Source organism: Macrosteles quadrilineatus, unplaced genomic scaffold (genome assembly GCF_028750875.1).
Source record: "Macrosteles quadrilineatus isolate MER2022 unplaced genomic scaffold, UCM_ALF_1.0 Scaffold_4__1_contigs__length_99947679, whole genome shotgun sequence".
Lineage (NCBI taxonomy): Eukaryota > Metazoa > Arthropoda > Insecta > Hemiptera > Cicadellidae > Macrosteles > Macrosteles quadrilineatus.
The window spans coordinates 82820671-82846999 of NW_026542597.1; the positions used below are offsets into that span (position 1 = coordinate 82820671).

Below are 26329 nucleotides of genomic sequence, written 5' to 3' on the forward strand. Positions count from 1 at the left end.
ACGCTAAGCCAAAATAAAATCGTTTTTAATTAATCTGATATTTGATCATCTTTGCCTGGTTTTTTTTAGTGATACCATCGATGTATAAATACATTGATGAGGGATACAAACTCAAATTGCTATTTAGAGTGAATACTGACTGACTTCAACAATGCTAAATGGAGTAAAAGGAAGACAGGCATCATGACATACTGTCAAGCATGCGCGTGTGCGTAGGCCCGCGCCAAAGGTTGAGTTTGCAACAGCCAATAACATCCAAGCTTTTCCCCTACTCCAGCTGATACTTCTACCGAACCGAGATCACTTGTGTGGTGTTTGTGTACGGATTCTTTGCTTATTTTATCATGGAAAATTAGTGGTTTAGTCTGTGTCGAAGTGAAATTCATATTCATTTACTCTCTTTTTTAGTGTAAATAAAGTTTATGGTTTAGTTTAAACAAGTGCTCGCGCCCTACCAATATTTAAAATCTAAGAAATAGTGCTTAACCTATACTACATTATATCGATTTGTGTTGTGATCAAGTTCACCTTCTGCTTGTCTTCTTGGCGAAATTTTAAGGAATTACAACTAGCTAGGTAAGTGTTAGATGTGAAATGGGCGATTTTTATGCTCATTCAATCTAGAATTTTACGTTCAGTAGTAAGCTATTTAGCCTTAGGCCTATATTGCTGCTGAATATACTCAAGTCATTTAATCTCGAAAGGGTAGGATTAGCCTGTGGTAGGCCTACGTAGACGTAACTTATTATCCTAAAAACAATATTTTTGTGATTGAAAAATTTGTTTTAAAGCCATATAGCTTAATATGTTTGTTCAAGAATTATGACTATTTAACTTCTTAAGACCTATAAATATTTTAGGTCTTTGAGACAAGTTTGGTTAGGATTGCATTCAAAGGCCTAACATCAAAATTTATCATGTAACCGTCACGTAACTAATTTAAACCCCTACATTTATGATAAAACAAATGTTTAAAAGTTCTTACTTGTAATAGGCTACATCCCATAAAGTTTGGGCTTAGTATAAGTTACTGGTAGGCTATAAGATAGCCTAAAGAGAGGATTAGGCTAACCTCTCTTTAGGCTATAGGATAGCCTAAAGTAAGATTAGGCTAACCTACCGATCCGACAGGGACACCTATACCTGCTACAGTTAAGTTAATAGAAGAAAAACAACAAGGCTAGCCAGCATAAAATACACTGTCTAATACTCGGCATTAGTCTTAACTTAACTTACATCACATAAAAATTGGTGAAGAAGAATTAAGCCTGATACATTTTGAATCACACTCAAAATAAGTTATGTGTACGATCGTTTTTAATCAGGTGTGGGATTAGTAGATAAATACTTGATCTTACCACCAGCCTCGCAGGCACTTGCCCCTTTCAATATTACCCTAAAGCTTTATTAAAACCGAACAGGTTTTGGTACTATCGATGATTGTTACTTAATCCAGTTTGTTTAAACTTAACTTAAAAGTAAGTAGCAAGTTGAACTGGAAGTTAGTAGTTAAACTAACTATTGTGGTGCTGAATGTTACCTATTGAACTAGTCTATAACCTTAAATTTGTGGAAGATTGTATTTTATTTACTTTTAAAAGATTTATTTTTGAAACAGTCTTGTAGATAAAATACAATTTTCTAGGCTAACTTAGTTGACCTTCACATTTCGGGCTAGAACATGTTCTGTTAATCAAACACTTCAAAGAATGCCTGGGCTACATAACTTACTTGCAAAAGGTTAAAGTCATCAGCCAGGTTGAATTATTAAAAAAATAATTAAATTCTTAACAATCAACTCTATTACCTGACAGTGTTTGTAACGGTGGGGAAAAGTAAGAATATGCTGATGAACTCAATTTCAAATGTTTTTTGTTGAATTTCCCATTGAGAATAAGCTGTTACCGTAAACGTACTTAAGTACCATGGTAAGACCTGGGCCCGGGAGAATTGGTCCCGATTATAGGCCTAAATGATATACATTTAAATACTTTTTTACTTTTACTTTTTATCTGATAATTTTACAACAAAACAGCGATTATGTCAATTTGAAAAAAGCCTTGGAGTGAGATTGGCGGCCGATTCACACACACACTCTAACCACAAACCCACTGATTTTGAGTACTGTAAGTTAGCTACACAACTTACCACCTTGCATTGCACATCACTTACCGTATCTTATCTTACTTCCGTGGCCAATGAAACCAAAAGGACTGGCCTCCCATTCTCTTCTTTCCCCTGCCTCTTCTAATGTAGGCCTAGTGTAATGTAGATCCCCAGTCTGGAGATTATCTTCATTAGTTTTGAATGACGCAAAGCACTGGTTTAATGTAAATGGGTTTAACATGAACTCAGACAAAACACAGTCAATTGTTTTTAGGCTAGGTGCAATTCCCGACAATGAGAAACCAATGTCTGTAAGTGTCAACCTTTTAGGAATAGATCTAGATTGTGGTTTAACTTGGGAGGATCACATAAAAAGTGTCAGTCGTAAGTTGTCCAGAGTATTGTTTCTGATTAGGAGGCTAAGAGATTTTGTACCTACCACCGCAGTATGTAAGATGTGCCTATTTTGCATTTTTTCATAGCCATTTGCTGTATGGAATATTGCTGTGGGGAAATTCAACTCATATTAATAGTGTATTAAAGATTCAGAAGAAGGCAATTAGGCTTTTAACTAACTCTAGGCGGCACGCACATTGTAAACCTCTTTTTAGGTCAAAACAAATCCTTACAGTTGTAAATCTGTACATAGCCTACTTGAATGTGTAATGTTTGTAACGAGCAACCCAAATCTGTTTGCACAAAGAGGTGTTTTTCATACTCATCAGACAAGAGGCAGGATGGCACTTGATAGGCCCTATACTAGATTAGCAACTGTTTCTGCAGTGTATCTATTAAAATTGTAAACGCCCTTCCTAACACCTGGCTAGGCCTATCAAGCAAACAAATCAAACACAAGTTGTTAGAATAGCTTATGGACCATCCCTGTTATGACTTGAATGAGTTTTTTGTAGAAAGTGCCAACATGATATTCTAGTCATTATATTTATTCTGACTGTCATTATATTTATTTAGTATTAATCTTATAACTCTATGCATGTTTTTCTCTATCTATTTAACTGTACAGCTATTTATTTATTGTAGCGTCTGTGATATGATAGCCTTTCTATTTTGTATGCTAAAATGTGACTGTGATAATGTATCGCTATTGTTTTATATATGTGTCTCTGACGAGGTCTATTGTAATCAATGATTATTTAATGACCAATAAATTACTTGATTACTTGATTGTCGCTGCCAAGATGAATTAAAACATTAAAACATTGTTATTTTGCTATTCTTTCCTCAAAAATCAAACAGTAAAATAATTTGCATAAGAAGCTTTCCTTTGAAGACTCGGGAAAAGAGCCTCGATTTGTATACAGCAATGGTTATAGTATCATACTTATTCCCTAGGCTATAATCAATGACAAAATCACAGTACCGTAAATAAACTAACCCGATAGTTCCATAGAATATTTTCATATTCAACCAGCTGTTAGTTAAAACAAATTAATGGCCTAATTACACTTTTAAAACAAACTTAAAATTTTAAAGACTGCTCTTAAAATAGATTAGAACATCTGGTATTTTACTATTATATTATACTAGCTGAACCCGGCAGACGTTGTCTTGCCTTTGACTATTTATAATTAAAGTACCGTAACGTTTAATTGTCTTATTGTTACCTATATATGAAGTGCTTATAACTAAATTAAAATACGTACGACAACTAATGAAACATATATAGTACAAAGGATAACCGATTCTTTATTATTGCTCTTATATTAATGCTAGGTTATGCTAGCTTAATTATTAATGGTTATTTTCATTCATGGTTATTAATGACAGTATTTTCAAGATGATTTCTCGTTCGCATGGCTCAATCACGTTCTGGTTGAAGTTCGTTCGCTACGCTCACTCACCTTTAGGTTGGAGCTCGTTCGCTACGCTCACTCACCTTTAGGTTGGAGCTCGTTCGCTGCGCTCACTTGCCTTCAGGTTAGCTCGTTCGCTACGCTCACTTGCCTTCAGGTTAGCTCGTTCACTACGCTAACTCGCCTCCAGGTTGAAGTTCGTTCGCTATGCTCACTCACCTTTTGGTTGCAAATTAGCTGTTGTCATAAATGTAAAAGAAATAATAGTGCTGCACCCTGTTGGTAATCCTTGTAACTTTAATGCTATTGAACATCATAGAACAGAACCAACTTGTTTAATTGAAACAGCTGTTAAGATTCATTAATTCCATTTCTCATAAGGTTAACATGGGAAACTCCAGAGCCACTGGGGCGGAGCCGATTGGACGGATCACGAAATTGATGGTGTATAAACCTATTCCATGAAATTCTACACGTATGTACCAAGTTTCGTGGCAATCGGTTCAGCGGTGTCTGAGTTTATCACTGCCAAATATATGTATATATACAAACATCCTCTTTTATACTTATAGATTTAAATAATCTGTCATCGCCATACCGAATAAATCAAATCAATGATTATATCATCAGGCCTACACATTGTAGGCCTATAAATAAGTCATTCCCTACATAACTTATGTCATTTCATTTTTATCCAAATGCTGAATTTGTGTCATAAACGCTGAATGTTTACAGCTGTTACGTTAAGCATGAAATTATTCCAATGCTAGTCTAGAATGTTAGCGTCGGCTGCTAGACTTTGTAAAAATTAAAACTTAATTTTTAGAAAACTGAAACCCTAAACTCACATTCCCTCACCTAAGTGCTTATTTTAACCCTAATATTGAGCAAAGGATAAGTGTAGAATAGAGTGTTAATGCCTAGAGGAGTAGGTAGTTGGACTGCTGGCACAGTGTATAATATTGGCAAAGCAGAGCTACTGACATTATAGTAACCTTTTGGCAAGAATCAATACAAATACCTCCTCATGAATACCACCCAAGTACCGTAGAGAAACTTTATGAAGAACTGCAAGAAAGGTTGAACAATAACTTACTCAAACTCAATATTATGGTTTAAGTTTCAGTTTAATTATTTGTAATACACATTGCAGCCAATATGTTCAGGTACCTAGTAGTACCGGTATTCAAATTTGTTACTGTAATTTTAGTGGTTAACCATTGTTATCAAAGTTGAGTCACCAACTTTTTAACTTGAACAAGAGGACCCATGCTGCTCTGCAGCGTTAAAAAAATAATTATTTGAGTAATCCTAGTATCTTGGGCTTAACAGAATTCAAATGATCAATAGCCTAGCTCAAAAAAGCCTAGGCCTATAATTTACAGATGACTTTGAGTCTAAAACATATAAAAAATATGAACAATACTGGAGCTATTATTTTTAATCATAGAAAAACCTTATGAAAATTAATTTTTATGTTGGTTATTCACCTTGCGTTTGCTTGAAACTCGTCCGATTTGAATAACTAATAGCTTAAATGAAAGCCGGTATTTCACTGAAGGTTCTTAGACCAAAATTAATAGGATTATATAATTATAACTGGCAAAATACATCTGAAATTGAAGTAAGAATTTGAAAATGAATAAAATTATGTTTTAAAGTGGAGTAATACAGTACCGGTAGGTAAATATATGCTGATGCTTGATGGCAAATCTGTGTGTGCATACCTTCAATTTGAGACCTCAATCATGAAAATAGGTTGGGTAGAAGTGCCAAACAAACTCGGAAAAGAGAAACCTAGTATAACTCCCATAAGAAATACATGGGGAGCAAATTTTGTTTACGTACAAGCCGAGTGGGATTATAGATAAATATATGCCGATGCTTGATGGCAAATCTGTGCACGAATACCTTCAATTTGAGACCTCAATCATGAAAATCAGATGATGAAAATGATTGTCGGAAGCAGAGCTAAACAAACTTGGAAATTAAAACCAAATTTTCTTAATATATAAGATAGGTACCGGTCCGGTAGTGTGTTTAAAACAATCTCTTTTTAAAATTTAGTTAAAAAAACAAGCTCTATCAAAAGTTGATTTCTAACTATGCCTACCCCATGTTTGAGAACATAGCACAATAAATTGGGACTATTTATATTTTTATGGTAATCACTACCACCTCTAGGTATTTTAGGTTGAAATGTTGTAGGCCAGTAGTTATCTGCAAATCTTTTTTGGAGTTAGGTTATTTTAGGTTGTATTAGATTAGGTAGGTAAGAACAGAGCCACTTAACGTTTAATAAAAATGTTAATTATTACTATTTAGCATATTGGAGACAAAATTAAAAAAAAATATCATTATTTGTAAAGTTTTTTTTCTCTAGTGGGACAATCTGTTTTCTGTACCCCAGGCGTCATGTTACATTTTTGTTGGGAATAAGGTTTATTGCGGACTAGGCTGGGCTGGTGTAGGCCTGGGTATTTATTTTGGCTTGGTGTGGCGGCAGAAGAGGCTATTTTAGCCCAAGTGAACCAGGAAATGAATCAAACAGCAAATCTCTAACTTTCTAACTTGGTTAGCAAGGGTAGTTTTACGTGTTAAGATAAAATGTGAAGTTATTAATTTAGGACCCAATATTCTCAGTCGCCTATTTTGTTACTAGTTCTTGAATTAGACATATTCCCACCATTAAACTTGAACTAGCATATGCCTTACTAAATTTATGCTTTTGAGGATGCGCTCAGCTAAAAAAATTAATTTTAGATACAGTAAGTAACTTTTTTTAGGTACTAACTTTTTTACACTCCACCTTCACATCCTAGGACGCAACGCTCTAACACAAAATCATTTTACAAATCTATTCAGGTTAGGCCTAGAGTTTGGCTTTCACTCGGATGAAATCAATTTTTGATAGGTGTGATTTTAACCCGTGACCTCGCTAACCGAATCCCCGCTCTATCACTAGAATAGTTCAATCCCTATATAAATTAACATTAGAAGTGTAAAAGTTTGTATGGACAGGTGTATGATTACATCTGAATGGTTTCCAAGAACAAAATTTGATTAAATAAATGGAACAAGAGGTGTTTGTTTTTAAGTGATAATTAAAACTAAATCTTAAATGTTAATATAATATCATAACCTATGTAAAATTGTTCTCTGAAATGTTACAATCTCAATTACCCTATTACAGACATAGCTAATTTAATTTAATCTAAAATAAAAATTATCTCAGGCACTGCAAATTTAAATATTTTTACAAAGGAAACTATCTCGGATACTGGTAATTTATTGCTACAGAGGCAATGATCTCATACACTGCTAGGTAATTTGGAAACCATCGCAGACCCTGTTAATTCAATGGAATCTTTAAAGAAAATGATCTCAGACGATAATTTATTTCTAACTTACAGAATAAATTATCACAGCCGCTGCTAATTTAATGTAACTTTAAAAGGAAATGCATAGACAATACTAATTTAATGTAAATAATCATAGACGCTGCTAATTTAATGTAACCTTTAAAGGAAATTATTGCACAGACTGCTAATTTAATGGAAATAACCACAGACACTGTTAATTTAATGGCATCTCAAGAGAAAAATACCCTATCTAATGTAATTTTCAAAGGAAAGTATTGCAGACAGGATTTAATGGGAACTATTGCAGAAACTGCTAATGCAATGGAATTTACAAAGAAAATTATCACAGACACATTTTAATGGAATCTACAGATAAAGTTACTGTACCGCAAACACTACTAATTTAATGGTACTGTATCTACAGAGGATATTATCACAGACACTACTAATTTAATTGTATCTACAGAGGATATTACCGCAGACACTACTAATTTAATGGTATCCACAGAGGATACTATCACAGACACTGCTAATTTAATGGTATCTACAGAGGATATTATCATAGACTATACTAATTTAATGGTATCTACAGAGGATATTATCACAGACTATACTAATTTAATGGTATCTACAGAGGATATTATCATAGACACTACTAATTTAACGGTATTTGCAGAGGATATTATCACAGACACTACTAATTTTATGGTATCTACAGAGTATATCATCACAGACGCTACTAATTTATTGGTATCTACAGAGTATATCATCACAGACGCTACTAATTTATTGGTATCTACAGAGTATATCATCACAGACGCTACTAATTTAATGGTATCTACAGAGTATATCATCACAGACACTACTAATTTAATGGTATCTACAGAGGATGTTATCACAGACAATACTAATTTAATGGTATCTACAGAGGATATTATCACAGACGCTACTAATTTAATGGTATCTACAGAGGATATTATCACAGACGCTACTAATTTAATGGTATCTACAGAGGATATTATCACAGATGCTACTAATTTAACGGTATCTACAGAGAATATTATCACAGACTCTACTAATTTAATGGTATCTACAGAGGATATTATCACAGACACTACTAATTTAACGTATCCACAGAGGTAATTATCACCGACTCTGCTATAATTTGATGAAATCTCCTAAAGGAAGTTTGCTTTAGCTCAGGTTTACTGTTGAAGGTGGCGTGAACGTGAGGGTTTCAGCAGCTAAATGCCCCTGGACACGCCATAAGAGGGGGGGGATTTAATTTATAACTGTCTAAATGATGATTGATCGTCATGTCTGTTACTACATCATGTCATGCCATCGTGCAAGGTGTGATTCAGTAGTGACTATTGTGGATTTAACATTTAAATGTATCCCTTCAAAGTAGCTTTGGATTTGAAAGTTTCGAGAAATAATTGTGAACGAGGATATCTTAATTACTACATTTCATTTACCTCTGTGCTATTTTGTCTTTAAAATATCAGACAGCATAGTTCGTTAAAACCATAGATGAAACATACTCCATTTAATACTTAGGTTCCAATAATGGAAGCATTTTAAAGACATAAGCAAGGCCTTCCCTGAAAAACTGTTTCCAACTCAAACACAGTTACGGGCTTTAAAAGAGAACACGAAAAGTAATTATTACCGTAGTTCCATATATTATGAAGTCAATGACGCAACAAAACAAATTGATGATGCCGTTGTATGCTAAAATGCAGTAGGTAATTAAATGTACACAAGTTAAACTAAATATTTTCAAAGTGTTATAAAATTAGTCCTGAACTATTCTGTTAAGCTACATAAATTGATCCAACCGCCGATGAAAAAGTACAACATGAAAAATAACGTGAATTATTGAGGTGTTTTTCACTGAGTAAATAATCTTATCCTATACAGGTCAGCAAGGAGGCTATTGCGTTTGTGAATTCTTAATCTTTATTCCTCCACAAGTTCTACATCAATTAGACCAAGAGCTATAGACGTGGGTTTCGTATTTGTTCGCCTCTGCTGTCTACGTGGTGGATGCCTGAATTTTAAATGATTCACAATCTTTGCCAAATCAACCTGCGAGATTTAGACCTATTTTCTAATGCTAATACTTCAAAATTGACATTGGGATGAGAAGTCTTTGCCTTCTTGTGTTGATTAGTTTATGCTTTAGCCATGCACCCGAAAATCTTTAACTGTTGTGCTTTTTACTGTTTGAAAATAATTGCAACTTTTGTAAAAGATTGGGACTACCAGTAAGGTGTTTTGATCCGTAGTAGTCAAGACTTAACAAGAGGAGTTGACTCTAGAAAAGGAAGAATTCAACTTCACGCCCTGGTTAATTGGTCATTCAGCAACATAGTTGAACTGGTTAACCGTCCGTGAAACTCCTTGGTTGTAAAATGTGTCCAATCTGGACATAGAATACTAGGCTGCTAACGTAGTTTCCCACGATGCTTCATCTTTCATTTACTTTTCGGCTCTTCCATCATGATGAATGGATGAAAGGTGATAAACGTTGTTCTCTTACGAATGCGTGTCAAATACAGTTCAGTGTATATAAGGTATTTTCTTGTGTTTTATGAAGAAGTTGAGGCACAGTTCAAGGTTGTCAAATTCCCTCTAAAAATTAAGTTTTAATGTTGAAAATCTCCACCAGAGTAATGCTGGTTGAAGTCGTACCTCGTGTAGGATTCACGAGTATCAAAGTGACTAAAGAATCTATTAGTACTATTTATACCGACTTAATTTTGTAGTTTATGAAAGCAAGTGTTCTTAAAACCGATTATGCCACAAATTGTCGTCCCTTGTATGGATTTTTCTCTCTGACGAAGCTCGGAAGTTATGGAGTCCTTTAGCCTACAAGTTTACATGTTGTTCACGCTTAGTATCCTCCTTTGTGTCGAAGTTTAAGTTCGTGTTGAGTTTCCTTTGAAGTAGTTAGTGTGAAGTAGTCCAAGTAGTGTCTCTACAGCGATGATGAAGTTTGTTGTTCATGTCCAGTTATCTCTGTAGCTAAGTGTCACGTTATCGTTCATGCAGCTTCTTTAAGTTGATGATTGCAGGAACATGAATATTGCCATGGTCGACGAAGTTTAATGTTCATGTTCAGTTTCCTATGTAGTCATGAAGTGTGAAGTTGTCATCCATGTTGAGACCCCAAGTTGATGCCGAAGTTTTTTGTTATTGTTCAGTCTTCTCTGTAGTCATGAAGTGTCAGGTTGTCGTCCATGTTGAGTCATTAAATTGATGACGAAGTTTTTTGTTAATGTTCAGTCTTCTCTGTAGTCATGAAGTGTCAAGTTATCGTTGCTGTAGATTGTAAAGTCTCCAAGTTGATTATGAAGTTTGTTGTTCATGTTCAGTCTTCTCTGTAGACATGAAGTGTCAAGTAATCGCCCATGTAGATGGTAAAGTCTCCAAGTAGATTATGAAGTTAGTTGTTCATGTTCGGTCTTCTCTGTAGTCATGAAGTGTGAAGTTATCGTCCATGTAGATGGTAAAGTCCCCAAGTTGATTACGAAGTTTTTTGTAAATGTTCAGTCTTCTCTGTAGTCATGAAGTGTCAAGTTATCGTTGTTGTAGATTGTAAAGTCCCCAAGTTGATTATGAAGTTTGTTGTTCATGTTCAGTCTTCTCTGTAGCCATGAAGTGTGAAGTTATCGTCCATGTAGATGGTAAATTCCCCAAGTTGATTACGAAGTTTTTTGTTAATGTTCAGTCTTCTCTGTAGTCATGAAGTGTCAAGTTATCGTTGCTGTAGATTGTAAAGTCTCCAAGTTGATTATGAAGTTTGTTGTTCATGTTCAGTCTTCTCTGTAGACATGAAGTGTCAAGTAATCGCCCATGTAGATGGTAAAGTCTCCAAGTAGATTATGAAGTTAGTTGTTCATGTTCGGTCTTCTCTGTAGTCATGAAGTGTGAAGTTATCGTCCATGTAGATGGTTAAGTCCCCAAGTTGATTATGAAGTTTTTTGTTCATGTTCAGTCTTCTAGTCATGAAGTGTGAAATTATCGTCTATGTAGATGGTAAAGTCCCCAAGTTGATTACGAAGTTTGTTGGTCATGTTCAGTTTTCTCTGTAGGGATGAATTGTCAAGATATCGTGTAATATCGTCTTTGTAGTAATTCAACGTCAATATATTATACAGAAAGGTATAAAGAAGAAGTGTTTATATTTTAAGGGCTTCCTTGAAGTGTGAAGTTTTCGTCCATGTAGAGTCTCGCAGAGTTCGCCTTCATAAAGAGTTGTATGAGTTCATGAAGTTTCTATAACTTGAGCGTGTTCAGAGTAGAATGCTCGGTGACAACCACTAACTCCGTGAACATTCCTGAAGGTTGACGTTTTGCCCTTCCCTGTATGAGAACATCAACGGTTGTGTATTTTAGTTTAGCTTCGGTTTACGCGTTCAACTTTCTTGACAAGGGAAATCTAACTAGAAAATGTGTTCTAACATGTACGATATTGGATAGAAATATTTTTCTTTTGTAAGGATTAAGTATTTCAGAACGAGAATTTAAATGTATAGCAAAAATGATCTGAACAAACATTTAAATTGCCGGTAGTTCTTCATAGCTGCGTTCTACAAAAATTGAAAAAGTAGTTGAATAGGTACAAAATATGAAATAGTTTTTTTTTTAGCTTTAACATAACTTGGATTAGACTGTTATTTAGGTCAAAGCTTTAATTTCGTGTAATCAAACGTTGAGATTTTGTGTTTTTAAAACGGCATGATCAAATTGAAAGTCAAGCCTTGCATTCAACGTAAAACAAATTTGATGATAAACGGGATATAAAACGTGATAAAACAAGATAAAGAAAATCGTTGGGTAAGTTTCAAACGATCTTACACATTTACTTACTCATTCTAAACTAAAACTAATGATTCTATTTTTTTTCGACGCCTTAAGAAACCTCGGGGTGACTTTGAACGTAATTATTACACTATCATTTTCAATATTAATTGAGATGGGAACGACACGTAGGTAGGCCCTTAACTCAAATACTTGTGAATGACAAGGTGTAGAATGGAATTGTAATGATCGTTGTAGCTTTTAAACTTAAATAACAGCTGTTTCTAGCCAGAATCATTCAAAAGCCCAACGATGATAAAGGATAGCTTGGTCCAGTTTCGAACCATTCAAAAGCTACTTATGGATTTATGGAAGACTTACAAGTTTTAACATCACGTAAAAATTCCTAGAAAATATACGGTCTTATGCAATGCTAGGGTCCGTACTGGTAGAGTTTGTACTTGCAAATCGACCGAAACCTTACCCGCGCGAAGTCGCTTTCCCCGGCGCCAATCAGATGTTTTTGTTCCCGCGTTTTCTCCGGCTTCATGCCTCATCAAAACCTGCTTTTGGCCGATGCTGTCGTTTCGACAAGACGGGTGGAAAAATAATCTTGGTCGTGTGATTGCGCCAAATAGTTCCTTAGTTGCGCCAAGCCCAAGCCAGCTAGGTAGGGGTGATTTGCCGGGAGAAGGAATATCCTTGTTTTCGTGTCATAAACTAACCTAACTTACCTAACCTAACCTACTCAATTATACAGTCAAAGAGGGCCGCTACTTGGCGCAGTAACGTATCGGGTGGCTCCCTTGGAGTAGTTGGCGCAATTCAGGAATACCCGACTACCTGACTCAGGTCAGCGCAATTGATGTCCGCCCAAAATTTTGGTTCTGTAAATTCTTACCGAAATGAACTGGTTCTACTCAACTTGGGAATACAGATTTGCCGAATAATGTATATCGGAGTGTTGGGGATACGGTAGTCAGTAAAGCCATGCTAGTAAACATAGTATGTAATAATTCTATGACCGCAAGGCAAGGTGTTGTGTCGGGTTATGCAAGACGTCCGTAATAGGATTATCGCATTAGCAAAGTGCAGTACTGTAACAGTAGACCTGCTACGCCATTCACTACGTCACTCGCTACGCCACCTGTGTAGTGGCGTAATGGCCTTGACCGGTACGTTGTAGTATACGCCACACTGCTGCATTGATTCTGAATGATGACGTAGGGTTTAAATTCTGGTATGTTTCCTCGTAGAAATACTGTAAAATTTACCTTCAATATCGTCCAGGTGCAAAAATTTGTTGACCGAAATTGAACCTTACAGACATTCCAACCCATTACTAATGTTGTCGCCATTTTAAATATCAAAATGGATGTAGTTTACGTGAGCCACCGACAGATAGCGCTGATGTAAATTACTGATTTATGCGGGGGTTTCAAGCAAGTCAGACTGACAGAACTATTGCAATATCATACCCCATAAACTATCGATAACAAAGAACAAGGACGAAAATATAATTGTATACACTAGTTCTGACTTTAAAAATTGGTGACAGCTAGTCCATAGATGGGATGTCTACTTTAGTTTCCCATAGTCAATTCTATTCCTACTGATGCTTGTTTATTTAACTGTATTAATGCGGTTAAGATTGTTAATTGCTTATTTGGTTTAATGTTTTTTGACCCTTTTTAATACAAACAAGTTTCTCTTGGTATTCTTGATTTATGATGCTAGCAATAAGTTACCGATTCAATCTTTAAAACTCCAAAAAATGTAAACATATGTTTTATTACAATTGTTGTTGAATTGGTTTGATTACTGTGAAGATTTATCTGTGTTTTGGGTGATTTTAACACTTTCCATACCAGCTGTCACACTCTAGTGAGGAGGCTTTGTGAGTCCTGGTAGTGAATGTGTTAATTAATTAACCGCTATTGCATAATACAGTGCTATGAATGTGGTTTTTACATAATGTAGCCTAATGTATAGTTATGCTTAGTTTTAGTTTCATAATGTTTGTGTATATTTGATTTGTAGGCTATGTAATACGTAATCTGGATGGTAGAAATATGTGGAATTAAAAACTTAGGGTAATTTGGTAAATTTGTTAATCACTTGAAAACTGGAGGAGTAACCTTACCTCCCGAAACTTAGTGAAGTCAAGACACTTAGCGTAGGTTAATTCCATTAAAAAATGGTAACAAGCTACATTATCTCAGGGAATTCTGTTAAATCGTAAATACCCCCGCCGCAGCAAACCTGCAGACTAAGCGAATTTCCATTTGACTGATTGGATTTATACTGAAATGTCTACTTAAAAATATAACATTTATTCTTGATTTAAATAGAATTAGTTTAACAAGTACTTAGGTTTGCTGCATCAGGGAGGGTAAAACTGTTTTTTTTTTTTTGTAAATGTGAATAGTTAGTAAGAAATGAAAACATTTTCCAAATTTGATCAAAATATTTCACAAACAAGCAAACTACAACAGTTTACTTATTCTCCATAAGAATAACATGGGAATTTTAAATTTACAATTTTTTTGAATTTTCTCCGTAACCATTAGTCGCATAATATCGCTTCAATATACTAAATTATTTGTTTTTTTAAGCTCTACAAAATGGTTTGGAAAGAAATTGCTAAATTTTATGTTTTTTGGGTCAAAAATGGGAAAAACCTATTTTTACCCCATAAAACCCCCCGTAAACCCCCGTTCCCATGGTCCGATCATGCTGGATCGCGAACTCGTTCGAATAAACGTACGTTTACACGTTTGTACCAAATTTCATCAAAATCGGACCATTTTTGCTCGAGTTATCGTGCAGACGGACACACACATATATATATATATATAAATATATATATATATATATGAATTTGAACGGATGGTGTTTTTGGCCTCTAGGGACCTCAAAACGAAAAAAAAAATCGGTCCCGCGTCCAGGTCTTACCATGAGTACTACGGTAATAGCTTATTCCCTATATGGGAAATTCGCTAAAAACACCTTAGTATGTTACTGACTGAAATTCGATTACATTAAACTCGTTAATATACTTTATTGTTGTTTAAAATAATGTACGAAGCTAGACAATATTATACACATTTTGTTTCGTGCAGAGCACGCAGAATGTCTTGAACCCATTGCGACATTTTACTCATTATTTTAATGCGTGTCATTATAATAAATCAACATGAGATTGTCCAACAACAAGAGTTTGTTGCGTAATCATTATGTTTTACATCTAGTAAGAGTTAAAAAGGTAGGTTTTGTTCCATTGGGTAGGATAAACATTACAATAAATATTCTAAAAGGTTAGTTTAGTTAGGTAAATAGTCAATTGACAATTTATCGATAATTTCTTCGCCTGTTTGAAAGATCGTCGACTATAAATGGATTTCGACCTACATGTGCAATTCATGCAGTGTATTCAGTAATGATTGTATAACCTTATTTAACTTTCATTCATACCCATCCCTATACAAATCCTTTAAGTTAAAAATTTTATGACATTCTGTCTATTATTGAAATTTTTTTGAAAGGTTATAATTTCTCACAATGAGACACTTGCTTTAAACATATACTAACTAAGACTTGGTACAAAGTCGAAACTTATTACGTAGTATCAAATTATATTTATGAAGAAAAAAACATAAGTGGGTCGAGCGTCAGGCCTTGTGGGACACCGCAATAGATGAGTTTTCTTTTCTGTCATCTCCGGGTCTGTGTAGAAAATCCTATTAGTGGAGTTCTGCCTAACCCTAACTAAATAATGACATGTTTAACTCGTACGGACCACGGTGTAAGAGATGCATCTTCAATCCCCGAAATATCCACAAAGATGTATACCACTTTCCCTTAAAATAGTTAATGTCCTCAATTGCAAAATATTGCAGTTGAAACAAAAAAATAGATTCACCTGTCGTACATGTAGAATATGTTTAAGAAATGCAGATAATTCCCTTTGAAACTCCCCCTTCAGTTACTTGGAATAATCATTTCTTTCGGAATCGCCAAAATAACTAGTTTGAGGTTAGTTTTAAACTGTTTGGTTTCAACCACCCACGAATGTCAATGACCAGGGATCATCTGACAGGTGGTGTTATCTGTTTTGACCATCCGTGGTTTAAAACTGGTCTAAACATGACACCTTCCACTAGATTAACTGTTTGTCTCTTCCTCGACCGCAGCTTCTGCTCGCCAAAATATATCGAAACAAGGTCATCCTGCAAGGAGAGCGTGGTCTTTTTGCAAACAGTTTTTCATAAAACCCCAAGCTACAATTTACTATGTCAAAACTGTTTTTTTATTGTCTGTGTCAGTGGTAATTTTTATAAGGTAACTCAGAAACGCTCTTGGTGAAAGCGACCCAAACCCCTTATGTTGGGGATTGGACGCGTCCCTTCGCATTGAAATATTTTATCAAACTAATCTACATATTTTTATGTAGGCTTTGCTTAGGAACATACGATGGTGTGTACTTATAAATCTGCTTTTTTTACTCGTCTGACCAAAATTTTGTTTGTTGAGCCAGATCGTGATGCCACAATTACTTGATTTTTATCGATTAATTTTTTTGATTAGTCAGTTCGTCCTGTGTTTATGTTAATTTCTTTTCTCCCCTAGGTTAATACATTTATTGGTATTTTATTGAAACGCAAGGACATTTTTCGAAAAACAAATAATGTATAGGTGGTCTGAATTGGTCGATTATTTTGTTTAGGATATGACTAGAAACATTATGTCGCTCATTGGACGATAAGTTCAAACAACTTAAAACCTCGTCCTGTTGTATCCAAAGACATTTTATACAACACAAAGTACTGTCATATTTTTTCTCTATTTCGAATATTTTCTTACTGTTTCAAATATACACATAGTTTACAAACTTTATTAAGGATAATAATTTATAGTCCTATTAAATTTTACACTCTGACGTCAAAGATACCTAAAGTTGATTTAGCTTTGTTTCAATTTCCAGATGTGTTTAATCAGTCTGTTATTTCAACACGTAGACAATGTAGAAGACGATACTCTTTGTAGACACTTACTAGACAGTCTTTGTAGTTGTATAACAGGTGTATAAGGGTGGTGGGGGGAGGTGAGCTTAAAAGCAGACGACACACGGCAGCACACGTGTCCGTGAAGTCTACAAAGTTTACATAAACACTTATACTTCAAATTTTTTACCAGATTCCAGTTCATCATATGATTTTATGTCTATATGATACATAAAATCTTGAAACTGTTTGTATTGATTTAAGATTGAGATAATTCGCCAAAAAAATGTGATCGTTGGTGATAATTGAAATTGTTTTGCTTTTAGTTCTAGTCAACTCAAGTTTACATTGGGAATATTAAATCATTGTGAAACATGAATTATTTTCTGGTATATCTATATTTCATCTGAACCTTTTGAATGATTTCCAAGCTAATTGTGAAAGTTGTTGTCCATTTCCTGAAGGTACTCCTTGGAATTCATTTATTAAAAGTCATTTGTACAGTCCGATTGTGTGTTAATAAATTACGATTGCAAAAAGATTAGTTCCCGCCTACATCATTGGGAGACCCACGCACTCTACGTTGTTGGAGGCGAGTATTAATGACGATTTTGAATGCGGAAAGTTTAAGATCTTTTGCGAGTGATATTTATTTTCGCATATTAATGCTCACGATAAATAATTATCGACTATATGGGATTCCATCTTATTTAAGTACACTTCGCACCGCTTATCATACTATAGTCCCATTCAGTGAACATTTCGTTTAGGTTATCTCACTGTTAGCCCCATGTGATGTACATTTCACACAGGTTATCTCTCTTTACCCCATGCGAATTACATTTCGCACAGCTTATCATTCTCTAGCCCTTTGTCATGTACATTTCGCGCAGGTTATCACTCTCTAGCCCTATGTGATGTACATTTCGCTCAGGTTATCACTATCTAGCCTCATGTGATGTACATTTCGCACAGGTTATCACTCTCTAGCCCCATGTGATGAACATTTCGCACAGGTTATCATTCTCTAGCCCCATGTGATGTACATTTCGCACAGGTTATCACTCTCTAGCCCCATGTGATGTACATTTCGCACAGGTTATCACTCTCTAGCCCCATGTGATGTACATTTCGCACAGGTTATCACTCTTTAGCCCCATGTGATGTACATTTCGCACAGGTTATCACTCTCTAGCCCCATGTGATGTACGTTTCGCACAGGTTATCACTCTGTAGCCTCATGTGATGTACATTTCACACAGGTTATCCCTCTCTAGCTCCAAGTGATGTACATTTCGCACAGGTTATCACTCTCTAGCCCCATGTGATGTACGTTTCGCACAGGTTATCACTCTGTAGCCTCATGTAATGTACATTTCGCACAGGTTATCACTCTCTAGCCCCATGTGATGTACATTTCGCACAGGTTATCACTCTCTAGCCTCATGTGATGTACATTTCGCACAGGTTATCACTCTCTAGCCCTTTGTCATGTACATTTCGCGCAGGTTATCACTCTCTAGCCCCATGTGATGTACATTTCGCACAGGTTATCACTCTCTAGCTCCAAGTGATGTACATTTCGCACAGGTTATCACTCCCAAGGTACTCCCGACGCTGCACGCCGTCGCGGCGAGTCTCGGCGCTTCCCAGATATATTTAGCACTCGGTTGCTAGCATAGCCCTCTTTGGACTTGCCCGTCGCCATTTCTGCTCAACTTCTGTTTGTTATTGCGTGTTTCTCGTGACCCGCGTGTTATTTTTTTCCATTTGGACAGCTGTTTTTTCTCCCCACTGCTGTTGGAAAAAAGGTACGTCTTCGTGTTTTGTTTGCTGTTGGTTGCATTCCTTTTGCCTGGGCCGTTTATCTTAATAGTTGCAAAGGTCACACACCTTTTTTTAGATGTAGAGAGAACATTTTTGTTTTTAATTCTTTATAGCTGTACACGTGGTCGTAGACTTTTAGTTTTGTTTTACTTGACTGCCCTACTCTTCTCTAATGTTTTGGGTTTTTATTATTATTTGACGACGTGTTCAGCTGTTAAACAATTCGTAAAATTAGGCTTCAAAGACATTTATGTCAGTTTTGACAAGAATTAATAGATTGGCCTCTCAAAACATCTTGTATAAGCAATTTGAAGTTTTTTGTTACATTTCAACTGTTCATAACGCTTTTTCTGTTTTTTTTTTTCAGATAAAATTTAAGAAAATCAAGCATTGTTGTGCTTTAATGTAAGCACTTGGTTTCAGACTCCCTTGTACCTTTTATTATAATATGTTTTAGTTTTGGCGATGTTCCAAAGCTGTACTTGTCCCCTGTTCACCTTTTACAACTGTTGTTGGAAATAGCTTGTTCACCTCTTCAGCGAATTTGAAACTGAAATAAATAAATAAAGAGAGTGAATGTTAAATAAGTGTACACAATAAGAAACTCTGTGTTATCTAAGGTCGAATTTAACACATTAGATGTCTAGATAGGATACTTAAGGAAAGGTATAAATGCATCTTGCTGAGAGAAGTGATTGTTTAATTATTTCAAAGTTTTTCTGGGCGTAATATTTCCTCAAACTTTAATCTTTCGTTCGTGAATGCGTTGTGGACAATATTTATCCTAAAGAGAGTCTTGATAAAAACATTTACAAACTTAAATATTAATTTTGGAATGTGTTTGACTAACATTATATTTAGAATTTGATAACCGTAATATTATGTTTGACTTGATGAAGTTAACTTAGAAAGCTTTTATAAACACTGTCTTGATGTTTCGATAATTAATTGTTACCGTTAAACTTTTTTTGATAAACGTAAATATTTGAATGTTTTAACTAAAATAACTTTATGAAGGCTTTCACAAACGAAACGTTTGATTAATAATTTTAAAGAGTTTCAAACCAAACAGATATTATGGTTTTAAGTGCATTTTCCAGAATAAATTTACAGAAAACAAACAATAAACATAGATGCCGAGAATTAAACAGAGTAAATACCGTTTAGAAAATAATTAAGCGTACACTACAGTTTTAATACATCAAAATATCATGTGTTGCTAGGTAGTTTAATATTCGCCAGTATTCACACTCATCCAACTTAGTAGAAACATTGCAGAAACTTCAGTAGCGTCGATCAAAGTTCATGAATGCATAATTAGACCTGATAACTTTAAACTTTAAATCGCTATCGGTTGACCTTTAAATGCATGCAACGATTTCCCTGAATTATATTGGTTTATGAAGTTGGAAATGATGGATTTAATTGTTATATTTAACATTGTGTAGAGTGTTGATCACTAAACTACATAATTTTAGTTTTTTATATACAAATTACTGAAAAGTAGTTTTTCTTAATGTGATTGTAGCCCACTGCTTAAAACTCCTGATTTATTCTGTGTCTGAAAAATTGTATTTGAAATACAATAATTATCATTCATTGTTTGAAATTCGCATCCACAAGAAGAAAATGTGACATGCCTAAAAATATTAGAATTCGAAGAATTACAACTTCGTTCAAAGATTTTGAGCATTTTAGCCTAATCACCTACCGACTCTATTTAGTAAATAATATGGTATATTTAATCATAATTATAATTCGATACAGAACTAAACAAAACCTGATCGTCTATTTTTCTATAAACTAGTGTAAATATTTTGTACGTATTAGAAATCGATCCTATTAAAAAATCAAGCATCAACATTAAAATTCTAAAGGTATTTTTCGAGCTCTTGCAATAAGTAACCCGTGGCTTCAAACCGTTTAATTAAACCGCTAAGTTAACTGTCTCTTTAAGTCAACAGCGTTGCCAAACTGTGAAAAGAAATTGCACAAGTGTTAATCAGACCTTTTAAACAGTAATGCAGTGTTTTATATCTAGCCCTAGTTTGGATTTTTTGTCTTATCGCTTTGAAGGTGTCGAGCTCCTACTAATATCATTAACCACTTAGGCTGTCAGCGTAAGGTGTTAATTTTCAAAATTGTAATCCAACCTAGTGATTAAATGGTTGAAACTTTCCTCGAGGATTGCCCCAGGCCGCCAGGTGGTTGAGGATATTGATTATAATAATTTGTACAAGTTTCACTTTTTACGGTTTCAGTAGTTGTTGAGATTGGTGTTATGCGTATTCTCTCTTTTGAATTTAGTTTGGAGAGTTGAACATTGCAATACTTTTTGGGATTGAAAAAAATATAAATATTCAGTTCAATTATCGTCATTTTATCAGTTGTTATACAACAAGATTTCTCTGGTTAAAATTAGTTAAATTTTAACCGTGTGAACTTTTTCATGAAAGTATTATAAAATTAAATCTAACAGTAATAAATTGTATTGTTATGGATTTCGATGTGAAATTTATCTCAAAGAAACCTTAAAAGGGGTACATTTGCCTTTAAAATAAAATAATTTATTTTACACACTGATCTAAATGAAGATTTAATTTAGCTATCGTTCAAAAAAATTACTTCGAAATTTTATTGAATAGTAACACTAAAATAATATACTTACTGCCAAAATGAATACCATTTTTATATTATGATTATGATTGTGTATTCATTTTGTATTTTATTTTATTTTGTATGTTTTCCTTCCACAATTTTTTAATGTACGACCGATTGCTTACACGACTCACAATAAATTGAGCGTATCGTTGCATTTGTTGACGATTGTCAAACAAAACACAATAGTATAGCTTACTCGGCCAATATGCAGTAGTTGCGTACATTACTAGTGAATCACCGGCTTTTGGCACATTTCCACCCCTTCCACCGCCAGCCAGTGGCTAGAGACCGGCTAATATTGGCTAGCCTCTGGGATATTATTCATTTAGCCAATAACCTCGTTACGGTCTGTTCTATATTTATTTCTAGGAATAGTCAACATGTGAAGTAATTTTTCCTACTACTTGACAAAGTAGGCGTCCTTACTTGATTGATTTTTTTTTTACTGCTTGATTTTTTGCTCGCAAATAAGCCAGCTGAATTTTCTTACTTTTGCCGCACTAATTTTACATTGCCGCACTCCAGTATTCCAACCAAACAAGACAAAACAGTGTGCTTTTATTGAACACTAAATCAGCTGTTTACATTGTTGAAAAGTTCTTCATATGTTCAAATTTATGTTTTTTTTTGTGCTGGTTGTGATCAAAATATTGTAATTTTTTAATTTGTTTAAAATAAGTTTTCCTACAGTTACCTAACAATGTACATGTTCTCTCACTGATTTGAGAAAGCAAAGTGTCCAATTCGCTCATCAGTGAGACAATGTTAACATTGTCTCACTCTAATTACTTTGTCTCACTCCATATTTGCAACGTGAAAGGCACGAAATAGTGAGCGAGTAACATGCAGGCAACGTCGTATGCGCGCAAAATACGTTGGCAGCACTGGCTGTAAATCAGCTGGTCAGCTGTTGTACTGTTGTATTTGTCACTTCACATTAAATGTTATATTAAAAGTTCACTTCTGTGTAAAAATAGGTTATGTTTCTTCACCAATTTATTTGTTTTATGGCAACTGTAGGAAAAGTATAATGTGCAACTCGAGTTCAAAGTACAATTGCCTCACTCGAGAAACCATTTCTCACTCGCCTACGGCTCGTGAGTAAGGATTTCTCTCGAGTGAGTCAATTGCTCACTTTTCTCACTAGTTGCACAAATAACTATTACATGCACTACTTTTATTCACTGGTTTAGCTAATTATTTTTATTAATTGAGTTAGCCTGTAATGATTGCCGCGAAAATACAATTTTCACTATTACCGACGTATACATTTATTTTTTGTATGCTATCTTCGTTAAAAACATGTTAATCTAACATGTTAAATGCTTAATTATGCTTGTTAAATGAAAATCATCTCTTTATACAGAGCACAGTGTTCATCAATTCTCTAATTTCTTATATTGCTTACTTTTCATCTATGATTAAAATTATCGTATGACCTATCGTGAAGGGGAATCTTTGATATGGAGACAGTTCTCATACCTATCATATTGAAACTGTGGCGTAGTGGGCTCTGAACCACTGGGACACTTCTTTTGCATACAGTAGTTAAGTACTCTTAAGTACAGTAGTTGTTTACTGATCAAGCGATTGTGGGATAAGTAATCAGATACTGTGATAAGTTAGATGTAATGGCACACCAAGTAAACAAACTAACTATTTGACTTCAAGTAAAAATTTTAAGAATTGTACACGTGTAACTCCATTTTTGAAAACACACTCGATACCTGACCAAACTTTCTTGCTATTATCGAGATGCATTGGGACACTTTATCACATACAGTAGCTGAGAACAAGCGATTGGTGGGATAAGTAATCAGATACTGTGAATAAGTTAGATGCAATGGCACACCAAGTAAACTAACTTTTTGACTCCAAGTAAAAATTGTAAGAATTGTACACGTGTAACTCCATTTTTGAAAACACGCTCGTCGAGCAAAACAATTACCGAACTTTCGTGCAATTACCCAGATGTATTCTTCTAAATCATTTCTCTGTGATGGGTTTTCCAACATGCTGTGACGTCAGGAGCGACAGCCCGTGCAAATTGTCTTGTTTGTCTTTGAATGAAACAAATTACTGTGCACAGGTGTTGCAATGTCAGCTGTCGATGTTTACCTAGAACTTACTAGAACCAGCTGGATTTTGGAGAGTTAAAATGTTATTTTTTGTTTTTTTTTGTCTGTTGGAAGATTGGTGGAAGATTTGTTTAAATTAGTGTAAGTTCAAAGTTTTTTTGTTGCGTATTTATTGTGTTTTTCATATACGAAAATGTGTTCATTATGAAAGTTTGAACTTATTTTCTTTTTTAAGTAGCCTAACTTATTTTAGTGTATTTGCCGTTTAATGTTATGTTGGATTTGCGTTGTATTCAAATTGGTTACGTAATGCTTTTGTCTTCACTTACTAAAATCGTGATACAGAAAGTCTCAGAATCTACACACAGATTTTAAACGAATTAATGAATCAAAAGACACCTGTTTAGTTTTATACATTTTGCAAACACATTTTGGCGCTTTTAGTGCTCCTGTATTACGAAATAGTTAAATTTAATCAAGTATCTTGTCTATTTAACAAAAAACCAGGCAAAACTCCGATTAAGTGGTTACTCTTCGAATATCCTGAAGAGTTCGTTTCAATTTTAAACTAAGAGGCAATGCACTAATGTAGGATTTTGCATTAAGTTGTAAGCTGTAGATTAAGTACAACTATCTACGAAACGAAAACAAATAATATTGGGGAATAAAGTCATACTAATCAAACCCGTCTAAAAATCCAGGGATTCCTAAAATACTTCGACTCGACAAACTTTTCCATTTGATATAATGATAATAATCCGATTCGAAATCTTGTTTTCCTGTTCCATATCTTGTACCGGAAATCCTAAATTCAGTGCAATCTTAAAAATAAGAATTTCAATTTTAACGCGCGCCTTTGTGAATATTTTAACATCGTTAAAGACAATTTCTCTGGATTGACAAACTGTAAGAACGTAGTTCATAACTTTGTTGTCGTCCGCAGTCGCTTTAGTAGATCACCATACTAGTGTCAGTCTTGTCAGGTGTGTACTTTCTTCAGAGGTTAAAGGTGAAGGCAGTGCTGGGCAGCGATTTGGAAAGCGTTTTCGGACGGAAAGTTGATTTCAGTTCATAGCTACACATTTTTTATCTTAAGTTTAGAAGTTTTGGAATTTAATTGAATACCCACGTTTTTGTTCCATTTTCTACATCGAGCTAGATCTACCTACAGTTATCTTGGGTTCCATAAATTTTAGGAAATAAGTTGATAACAGGGTTTTAGAATGGAAGTTTATCACTAGTATAGATTGTAAATACACCATCTTTACCGGTGCATAATAACTTGGATTTACTACAGATGAAGCAATAATCCATAATTATACTTACTCAGTAACTAGTAAATGATGGAAAATTCAATTGGTGGTTTCGGGATTGACATTTGCATAGGTACCTAATTCTAAATTAATATTTTTTTAAGTATCACCTTCACATCCTAGGACGCTAGGTTTTAGTCCGGAACTGTTTTACACATTACTGCAGGCTAGTCCTAGAGGGTTGTGGCATTATCACATAGATAATATCCAACACAAAATCCATTGATGATTGGCGGGATTTGAACCCGGAACCTTGGACTCGCTCCCCAAATCTTAAATCAGTAAGTTCTAGTATGAAATCGGTTGTTTGGAGTCATAAATTGCCTGTAACTGCGTGGAAATCATTCAACCAGTGTGAAGAGAACCGGGAATGGCCAGCTTGATTCGACAATAAAGGCGAACAATAATAGGAGTGGCGTAGGAATGAATAATGTAACAAAGATGATCGCAACATCCTAGCATCCTAGACCTACATTGAGGATTGGGACGGTGACCATTCGACTATTGACCCTGCAACAAATTACCTGGCGTTTCGGAATAGGATTACAAATTACCTTACGTTGAGAGAGTGAGTGGACGAGATTGTGGTTTGGTCTATGATCCATTAGGGCGATGGGACTTGGTTTTCTGCTCTATTCCACACAATCGTTTTGCCGGGTTTGATTGCGTAATGGCTAGTGTTCAATAGATTTAGATTTTGCCGAAGCAAATTTCCTAATATGATTTACATTATGGTGCGATGAAATGTCAATGATGTTAGCGAATTTCATAGGAATATTTTCTAATTATGATTCGAAATGTATAAAGTAGTTATAACTAGCTAAAGGTTTATTGAGTTAGCACGATAACTCGAGCAAAAATGATCCGATTTTGATTAAATTTGGTATAAACGTGTAAACTTACATGTATTCGAACGAGTTCGCAAACCAGCATGATCGGACTATAGGAACTAAGGGTTTATGGGGTAAAAACGGGGTTTTCTCATGTTTAACCCAACAAACATAAATTTAGATATTTCTTTCCGAACCATTTTGTAGAGGTTTGAAAACAAATAATTTAGTATATTGAAGCGTTATTGTGTGCATGATGGTTACGGAGAAAATTCAAAAGAAATTGTAAATTTAAAGTTCCAATGTTATTCTAATGGAGGATAAATAAACTGTTGTAGTTAGCTTGTTTATGAACATATTTTGATCAAATTTGGAAAATTAACATAAAATTAACACTTTTACCCTATCTGTTTCAGCAAACCTAAGTACTAGTTAAACTAATTCTTTTTAAATAGGGAATAAATGTGATATTTTTAAAGGAGACATTTTAGTGTAAATCCAATCAGGCGAATGGAAATTCGCTCTG

At 34.7% G+C, this 26329-nt stretch overlaps 1 protein-coding gene across 8 annotated transcripts in view; it reads left to right on the plus strand.

Annotated features, from left to right (window-relative positions):
• Nucleotides 1–285: 285 nt before the first annotated feature.
• LOC128991453 (uncharacterized) overlaps nucleotides 286–26329 on the plus strand; it is a 134180-nt gene continuing 108136 nt past the window's right edge. For 7 of the 8 annotated variants that reach the window (XM_054414347.1, XM_054414343.1, XM_054414346.1 and 4 more), the window contains exon 1: nucleotides 286–576. The gene's annotated coding sequence lies outside the window, so the exon portion shown is untranslated. Of the gene's footprint in view, nucleotides 577–18802; nucleotides 18906–26329 lie in introns of those variants that run through there. The other variant, XM_054414345.1, reaches the window with a different exon arrangement.